Source organism: Microcebus murinus, chromosome 7 (genome assembly GCF_040939455.1).
Source record: "Microcebus murinus isolate Inina chromosome 7, M.murinus_Inina_mat1.0, whole genome shotgun sequence".
In the NCBI taxonomy this organism is placed as follows: Eukaryota; Metazoa; Chordata; class Mammalia; order Primates; family Cheirogaleidae; genus Microcebus; species Microcebus murinus.
This window is the reverse complement of record NC_134110.1, coordinates 68,819,741-68,829,169: the sequence shown is the minus strand read 5'-3', so window position 1 is coordinate 68,829,169 and position 9,429 is coordinate 68,819,741. Positions and strand designations below refer to the sequence as shown.

Sequence of the window (9,429 nt, the reverse complement as noted above, 5' to 3'; positions counted from 1 at the left end):
AAAAAAGAGGATAAAGGGATAATAACATCAACTACATATGAATTTCCATAGGTAGGGAAAAATGTAATATCATATCTAAAAGTGGTTTTTGTACCATAATGCTTTCAAAATACTTAGTCTCTTTTAGTACCAGCTATTATTTGAATTAAGCATAGACCTTTTTGTTTTCCTCTTTTAAAAGTCAAATAGCCCGGGAAGGAGTATGATCTTATGATGAATGTTCCAAACAATGATAAAGTCTTGCTATCAGAAAAGGAAAAATATGCCATCACATATTGAGTTCAAAAGTTAAGGACATACGTCACCTAGAAGAGTGGTTTCCAGTTCTATTCAGGTTAATATAAGAGGTACATTTACAATCAAATCTGAAAGTAACAAAACTTGAGACTAGTGTGATTCTGTTGAAGGGAGGCAGTTAGATACTGAGGCCAAGCATTACCTGCTTTGAAGTTTGCCTAAGGCTGACTCCATTTTATTGATCAAAAACTTGGGGTGTTGGTGGGAGCACATTCAATAGAAGAGGGCAATGAATTTTATTTATTTTTTTCCTTTTATTTCATCATATTGTGGGGGTACAAATATTGTTAGGGTTACATATATTGCCCCTGCCACCCCTCCCCCCCCCACGTGCCAGAGCTTCAAACGTGTCCAACCCCCAGGTGATGCACACTGCACTCATTATGTAAGTATACACCCTCCTCCCCCCTCCCCCCTCCTCCCCTCTACCGCCTGCCCTTTTTTTTGTTTTACATTTTGGTTACATTGTATATCTTTGCTTCTCCCTAAGAAGGGTTAGAGGTATTCCCTTCCCCCTCACAATGCTCGCCACATCCCTAAGATGTGGGTCTCCCCCCACCCCCAAATCCCTGGTGAGTACTACCACCATTTGAGCACCATAGTTTTAATCAGTCAGTACCAATTTGATGGCGAGTAGATGTGGAGCCCATTTTCTTGATCTTGTGTCCCCTCACTTTGGATAACAAGCTTAAGCTTAACCCAGGATAGCATAAACGGTGCTAGCTCACTGTCGTTTCTTAGAATTGAGTAATATTCCATTGTGAGCATATACCAAATTTTAATTATCCACTCATGAATTGACGGCACTTGGGTTGTTTCCATAACCATGCAATAGTGAATTGTGCTGCCATAAACATTCAGGTGCAGATGTCTTTATAATAGACTGTCTTATGCTCTTTTGGGTAGATATCCAGCAATGCTATTGCAGGGTCAAATGGTATTTCTATTTCTAGCTATTTGAGGTATCTCCAAATTCTTTTCCACAAAGGTTGCACTAATTTGCAGTCCCACCAGCAGTGTAAGAGTGTTCCTGTCTCTCCACATCCTCGCCAGCATTTGTTGTTTTAGGATTTCTTGATACAGGCCATTCTCACTGGGGTTAAGTGGTATCTCATTGTGGTTTTGATCTGCATTTCTCTGATTATTAGAAATGTTGAGCATTTTTTCATGTTTGCAGGCCATTATTCTGTCTTCTTTGGAGAAGTTTCTGTTCATTTCCATTGCCCATTTCTTGATAAGGTTGTTTGTTTTTTTCTTAATTCTTTTAAGTTCTAGATAGATTCTTGTTATTAGACCTTTATCAGAGGTGTAGAGAGTAAATATTTTCTCCCACTCTGTGGGTTGTCTATTTGCTCTAATGATAGTTTCCTTGGCTGTGCAGAAACTTTTTAATGTGATCAGATCCCATTTGTTTATTTTTGATGCTACAGTGATTGTCTTGGGGGTCTTCCTCAAAAATTCTTTGCCTAGACCAATGTCTGATAGGGTTTTCCCAACATCTTCTTCTAGGATTCCTAAGGTTTCATGCCGTAGGTTTAAGTATGTTATCCATCTTGAGTGAATTTTTGTGAGAGGTGAGAGGTAGGGATCCTGATTCACTCTTCTGCATGTAGCTAATCATTTTTGCCACCACCATTTATTGAAGAGAGATTTTTTTCCCCATTGTATATTTTTGTCTGCTTTATAAAAGATTAGGTTATTGTATACTGATGGTTTCATTTCTGGTATCTCAGATCTATTCCAGATATTGATGCTTCTGTTCTTATGCCATAACCAGGCTGATTTAACTATTATTGCTTTATAGTACAGCTTGAAGTCAGGAAGACTGATGCCTCCCAGTTTGTTCTTTTTACTTAAGATTGCTTTGGCTATACGAGGTTTTTTCTGGTTCCATACGAAGTGCAGAATTATTTTTTCTAGATCTGTAAAGAATGCTGGTGGTATTTTGATGGGGATTGCATTGATTCTATAGATCACTGTAGGTAATATTGACATTTTAATGATATTGATTCTATCAATCCATGAACAAGGTAGATTTTTCCATCTGTTTAAATCATCTGCAATTTCTTTTTTAGTGTTTTGTAGTTCTCCTTGTATAAATCTTTTGTATCTTTCATTAAGTATACTCATAGATATTTAATTTTCTTTGGGTCTATAGTAAAAATATTGCGTTTTTGATTTGAGTTATTGCTTGATGATTCTTGGCATATATGAATGCTTCTGATTTGTGTATATTGATATTATAACCTGAAACTTTACCAAATTCATTTATCACATCTAGGAGTCTCTTGTATGAATTCATGGGGTTTTCTATATCATCTATAGATGATATCTATATCATCTATATATATCATATCATCAGCGAAGAGTGAGGGTTTGATTTTATCTGTCCCCTCTTGAATGCCCTTAATACCTTCTCTTGCCTGATTGCTATCACTAGGACTTCGAGCAGTATGTTGAATAGGAGAGGAGATAGTGGGCATCCTTGTCTAGTCCCAGTTTGAAGAGGGAAAGATTTCAAATTTTTCCCCATTTAGAATGATATTAGCAGTGGGTTTGTCATAAATGGATTTGATAAATTTAAGGATGAGCTGTCTATGCCTATTTTGTTAAGAGTTTTTATCATAAAGTTGTGTTGGACTTTGTCAAATGCTTTTTCTGAATCTATTGACAGAATAATATGGTCTTTGTTCTTGATTTTATTTATGAAGTGAATTGCATTTATAGACTTGCATATGTTGAACCAGCCTTGTATCTCTGGAATAAAGCCCACCTGGTCATGGTGAATTATTTTTTTGATGTGTTGCTGAATTCTTTTTGCTAAAATTTTATTTAGGATTTTTGCATCTATATTTATGAGGGATATTGGTCTGTAGTTTTCTCTTTTTGTTACATCCTTTCCTGGCTTTGGTATCAAGGTGATTTTGGCTTCGTAGAATAAGTTAGGAAGGATACCATCCTTCTTAATGATGTGGAATAGTTTCTGTAGTATAGGTATGAGTTCATCTTTGTATGTTTGGTAGAACTCTGAAGTGTAGCCATTTGGCCCGGAACTTTTCCATTTGGGGAGGTTTTTAATTACTGCTTCAATTTCTGAGCTTGAGATTGGCCTGTTCAGAAATTCTGTTACCTCTTGGGTGAACTTAGGGAGGTTGTATGAATCCAGGAATTTGTCCATTTTGTCTTCATTCTGTAGTTTTGGGGCATATAGTATTTTATAATAGTCAAATATAATGTTTTGTATTTTTGTGGTGTCTCTTGTGATCTCTCCTTTTTCATTTCTTATTGAGTCCTTTCCCTATGAGTCCTTGTCAATCTAGCAAGAGGGCCATAAATTTTGTTTATCTTTTTGAAAAACCAGCTTCTGGTTTTGTTGATCTTTAGTATAGTTCTCTTGTTCTCCATTTTATTAAGTTCTGCTTTGATCTTCATTATTTCTTTTCTTCTACTAGAATTGGAAATTGTTTGCTCTTCTTTTTCCAATTCCTTGAGCCTATTCACTAGGTTGTCAGTATCTAAGCTTTCTGTTTTTTGGATGTGAGCATTAATTGCTATTAGTTTTCCTCTCAGGTAAGCTTTTGCTGTATCCCATAGGTTTTGGTAAGAATTATCACCGTTATCATTTTGTTCAAAGAAATTCTTGATTTCCTTCTGAATTTCTTCCTTAACCCAATAATTTTTCAATAATAGATTGTTTAGTTTTCATGATTTTGTGAGGTGTTGAGTGTTTCTAGAGGAATTGAACTGTAATTTTTTACCATTATGGTCAGAAAAGATACAAGATATAATTTCTATTTTCTGGAATTTTTTGAGATCTGATTTACGGACTCGGATGTGATCAGTTTTGGAGTAAGATCCATGGGCTGCTGAGAAGAATGTAAATTCAAGTTTATTTGGATGGAATGCTCTATAGAGATCTGTCAGACCTTTTTGATCAAGGGCTCTGTTCAGGTCCATTATTTCTTTGCTTATTTTCTGTTTGAAGGATCTATCCAGATCATTCAGTGGAGTGCTGAAGTCTCCTGCTACTATGGCAGTGTCGTGTAACATGGTGTTTAGATTAGACAAGTTTTGCTTTAGGTAATTGGGTACTCCTGTATTGGGTGCATACATATTAAGAATTGTTAAATCTTCTTGATGGCTCTTCCCTTTCACCATTATAAAATGGCCATCTTTATTCTTGTTTACTTTTGCTATTTTAAAGCTTATGTTATCTGCAAACAGTATAGCTACCCCAGCTTTCTTGTGACTTCTGTTTGAGTGGATGATAGTTTTCCAACCCTTGACCTTCAGCTGGAACGCATCATTATGGCTTAGATGTGTTTCCTGTAGACAGCAGATACTAGGCTTGTGAATTTTTATCCACTCTGCCAGTCTGTGTCTCTTCAGAGGACAGTTTAAGTTATTTACATTTATTGAAAGGATTGAAATTGGAGGAAGATTACCATTCATATTGTTGGGTGGAGACTTATCGCTTTGTCTTACTCCTTGAGCCATCATGTAGTTTGAGATCTAAACTTTAATTCTTTGAGGATTTTACTTTGAGGAGTGTCTACTGCCCTGTTCAGTTAGAAATGCGGGTCTGAGAACTTCCTGTAGGGCTGGTCTGGACTTTGCAAATTCCTTCAGTGATTGCTTGTCTGAGAAGGACTTTATTTCTCCCTCATAGATGAAAAAAACGATGGTTACATGCCATGAAGTCGGTGGCAATGCCTTAACTGTATGCGTGTTGTACAGGCCCGAGAGCCTCTTCCATCCTTGTCAAGGGGAGTGCTAACCTTCTCTCCTTTCATACAACACGAGGTCAATGAATTTTAAATTGCTTCTGAAAGCCTTGCTCTTGGTCAAGGTTGTCTTGCTTTGTGGTCACAGAAAATGTAAATGTCAATGACATTTTACATTTGAGTGTAGCAACAAATAATCTTTATAAAATAATTGCCAATTGGATTCTGATAAGAACATACAATTCATTTTGAGGTTTGAGTCACACAAATAGAAACACTATGAGGTACAGTATACAGAGTACCAATAAACATATTTGAAGGCAGTTAAGTCAAACAAGGACATTTTATATCTTGACCTTGTTTAGGGTATAAAGGAAATTCTAGGAGCCCTGCTATTTCCTATCAGTTCAGATGAAATGATTGATTTCTTTTCATTTGAAATCAAAGCTTGTTTTAATTATTTTTAAAATTGTCCAACTGTGACAAGAAAATAATACTTAATCTAGTTGTTCTAGTGTATGTGAGTGTGCATGCTTTTGTTGTCATGTGACAAAAGAGAGAACAGAAGTGATATTGATGATAAAACATGTGCACCACTCATCTAAACTCAAATTAAAACATCTCAGTGAGGTTGCAGAAGGGTAGATATTTGGCCAGAATTTAATCTCCATATTAGAATTTCACTTTTGAAGATCCACTGCACCAACTGGATGTAGTGTCAACATATTTTTCCTGGTCACTTGTTACAGAGTGACTTCTCTTTTTGGCCCCTGTTGTTTATTGGCTGCGTGACCTAGGTCAATTATTGAATCTCTGAATAACTCAGTTTCCTCTTTTGCAAAATTTCCTTCACAAAAACACAAAACACACTTTATTGAGTACATGTAGATCAGGCACATAACATGCACTATCTCTTTGAATTCTCACAACAGCCCTGTGTCTGCTGAGACAGGCAGAATAGAAAAGAAACAACATGCCTAAGATCACACAACTAGCAGGTGGCTAAATTGGATCCATTTTAATTTAGATCTTACAGTACTCTTACTATACCACACCGTCCATCAGGGCACGGCATAAAATAAGCATTCCCCAAATCTAAATCTCCTCTCTTTGTTCCTTCCTTCAAAGTTCTACTGTCACTGGGGTGGGATTCCTAACAAGATTTTCTAAAGAGAAAAGCTGTAAGAGTGAGAAAAGAGCATACTTCCCAGGGGTTTCCAGGGATTCCTTCGGTAGTGAGCTGTGTGAGGTGGGGGTTGGAGGGAAGATCAGCTGCTCCAGGTATCCCAGAGGGGTCCGCTGGAGCTGGTGGGTTGGTGGAAAAAACCTTATGATAAAGAATGACTGGAGAGGAGAAGGAAGTGACAGGGCAAAGAGAAAAACAATGGAAAGACAACATGGAGAGTTTGGGGATGGGAAGATGGTAAAGAATAGGAAATTTTAGCAGGATTTTTAAGTTCAAAACTGGGGTGGGGGTAGGGAAGGGCATGGCATCTAAGACGAAATTCTATATTATAAGAGGCTTTTCCATGCGAAGAACAGGGTAAAACCCCTACCTCCCTTTCCCTAGAAGCAAACTCATAAAACAAGATCGAGTGTGGATTTGAATTGTGTTTTTGAATGCAGTGTTATGCAGACACTGGGCCAGGCTATCCATGCAATCCTCACACCCCAGGGAAGGGTCAGTGTGTGAGCATAACCATTGTCTGCAACACCCTAAAAGGTATACTCCAGAAAGAACCTGGGGTGGTGGAAGAGCAGTGAGCAGGAAGAGCAGGGTCAAGTCCCATGACATAATTGTTTATAGCTAACTAGAGACTCTTTTGTAAGTGTAATATCTGCCTCAAAGAGATATGAGGCTCAGGTGAGGGGATAGTGCTTTATGAACTGTAACTGCTCCATGAATGTAAATTGTTATTATTACGCAGCACCTAGATTTGCTAGTTCCAAGGCAGTTCTGCTACGATGGGCAAGGACCACTTAGAGCTACATTTGGATTTTCCTCTTTCTTTTACCTTAGTAGCTTTCTTACAAGCTACCAGGTGCTACATGCTTCAGTCTTATATGAGGTGTGCAGAGGCAGGGGTTGTGGGGAATTACACTTCAGGGATATGTTCTGATGAGAAGTTGGATGGTAATGACCATGTTTTCTGAACCCAAATTAAAGACATATGGTTATACAACAGGTTAGAATATTTTAAATAAGATGTATCTGGAAAAATCTAGAATCCTTGGTCACTAGAACTATAAACTGTCACTGCCAGGAAAATACTTTACAACCTCTTCATTTTCAAGGTCTTTGTTGGAGGGCAAACTTCCAAGTTTATGAAGGAGTGCACTACAAGGCTTTCAATTTCCCCTTCTGCACCCAGGGGGACACATAATTAGTGCCTTCCTGGGTCTAAAGAGGAGACCAGACCCCAGAAATTCTATCATCAATGCTTGCTTACTAGAAAAAGACATGGGTGTGCCATGCATCACTAAGGATTATAACAGATTAGCAACTAAATTTGAGTTAATTAAAAATAATCAACTATAATAAGAAGAGAGTTTCCAGAAAATTACCATATTGATCAAGTTGCTGTCTAAACAACTTGGAAAATACAGAACAAATTTTGAAGGCCCAATGCTAAGCATCTGAAGAGGCTCATTAAACTTTACTTTAAAAATAGAACTCTGTTCAATTAATTTTGTTAATAATGATCATAAAAATAGTTAAATAGTGGTAGAAGTTTAAGCTTAAAAGTCTAGATAATTATAAGAAACAATGAATTGTTTTTAAAAAAATAGAAATAACAAAGTTTAACAATAAATAAAACTATTGAAGTGCTACAAAATACTCAAATGCTGTCCTATGTATGATAATACTGTATTTTGGAAAATAGATTCTCTTAAATTATGGTCCCCATATTAATTAATATGGGGACCATAAAATTTATTATTAGTTTGTTTAGGGGGAATATCTGTAAAAATACATCTCAGTGTCTTATGCAGTTACATATTGGTTTGGTTTAGATCTAGTTATGATATAATTAAAGATTTTTTTGAAAAGACTTCTCTGAAGTTATTTTATTTGAAACTCCTCCTAACTTATCATAGTGAATTTCTTCTTGGCAAAATAAAGTGTTTGTTATGTGAGGCTCTCAGAGTCTTCAGATGAACGAGAAGTAGATTTGGTGAAATAAATTACCTAGACTAGTTTCCAAAATTGTCACAAAACATATTGGGTGACCCAAACTAGCCAAATTGAAAATCTTTTTAAAATCTTTCTCTTGGTGTGAAATTTATTAATTTATATTTCATTTATTGGATTAACTCATACTATTTCCCCCAAATAGGTGAGTATTTACAATGGCTATTTGTTTCCTTTATAGGTATTATATTTCCTGTTTGATCTCATGTTTCATTTCTGTGTTCTGGTTCTCTTGTTGAGTAAAAATATCCATGGAATAGGTTGATTGAGAAAACCTGTCTAGGAAAGAAAGGCACAGTCCAGACTGGGAGCATCGCCTCTGCCAAATGTCATAAGCAAACTCTTCCTTTGCCCCAGTGGCGCTGAGCTCACTCATAACCCGTCAGGTGAAGATATCTGTCACTCAGCGAGGCCGCACCTGCACCAGCAAGTGGGGGAAGCCGGTGATTGCCATGCTGGCTGCTGCGCTCTGACAATAAGCTCATAACTATAATGGGAGTTAGGTGCCCAAAGGAGAAAAAGACAAATACAGGCCCAGGGCTCCTTAGGAAGTTATTTCCGAAATAGGATGAAGAGTGATACAGAAATTAAACCCGATATCATGAACAGACAAACAGTCAATTCTCATTCTTTCCGAGTTGTCTAGGTGACTTGCGGAAGACAGGGGAATTACTTGATTCCCCTTTACTTTCAGAAATAGATGAAGTAATTAAAAACTTTCCCCAAGAGAAAGTTCTTGGCCCTGGCGGAGCTACAGGAGATTTCTATAAAACCTTTGGCTTAGCGCTTTCTGTGCGTTTACTTGATGAACTCAATCACTTGAGGGACTCAGGTGGATTCATCCCTGCCAGCCCCTACATCCAGATTATCTTAATTGCTAAAAAGGATAAAGAGACAGAAAACTGTACCATATCTAGCTTCAGACCTCTGATTAAAGTGGATATCAACCTTTGGAATGGATCCCGACAATTCTGATTATGGTTGGGAATCTGGGCCACTGTAATCAGGCCATTGTTTGGAGATGGGTCATTCTTTGCATAAGGTGATTTCCTTTAACGTGGACTCCAGTTCTGCTAGAATCACAGGGCACCAGCAGCCTCATTTGTTGTTTTTCTTTGCTAAAGGAAAGTTTTTATTTGTTGGCAGAGCGGGGAATGTCAGGGATATACTACTATGGGCTCAGCAATCTGAGATCTTCATTATTGATTATATCTT

The 9,429-nt window shown here is 37.2% G+C and overlaps 1 non-coding gene across 1 annotated transcript; it reads right to left on the bottom strand.

Annotated features, from left to right (window-relative positions):
• Positions 1-4,970: 4,970 nt before the first annotated feature.
• LOC142872235 (U6atac minor spliceosomal RNA) lies at positions 4,971-5,097 on the bottom strand. The gene has a single exon (XR_012920450.1). It is a non-coding gene; the product is annotated as a U6atac minor spliceosomal RNA (small nuclear RNA).
• Between the last annotated feature and the right edge of the window lie 4,332 nt (positions 5,098-9,429).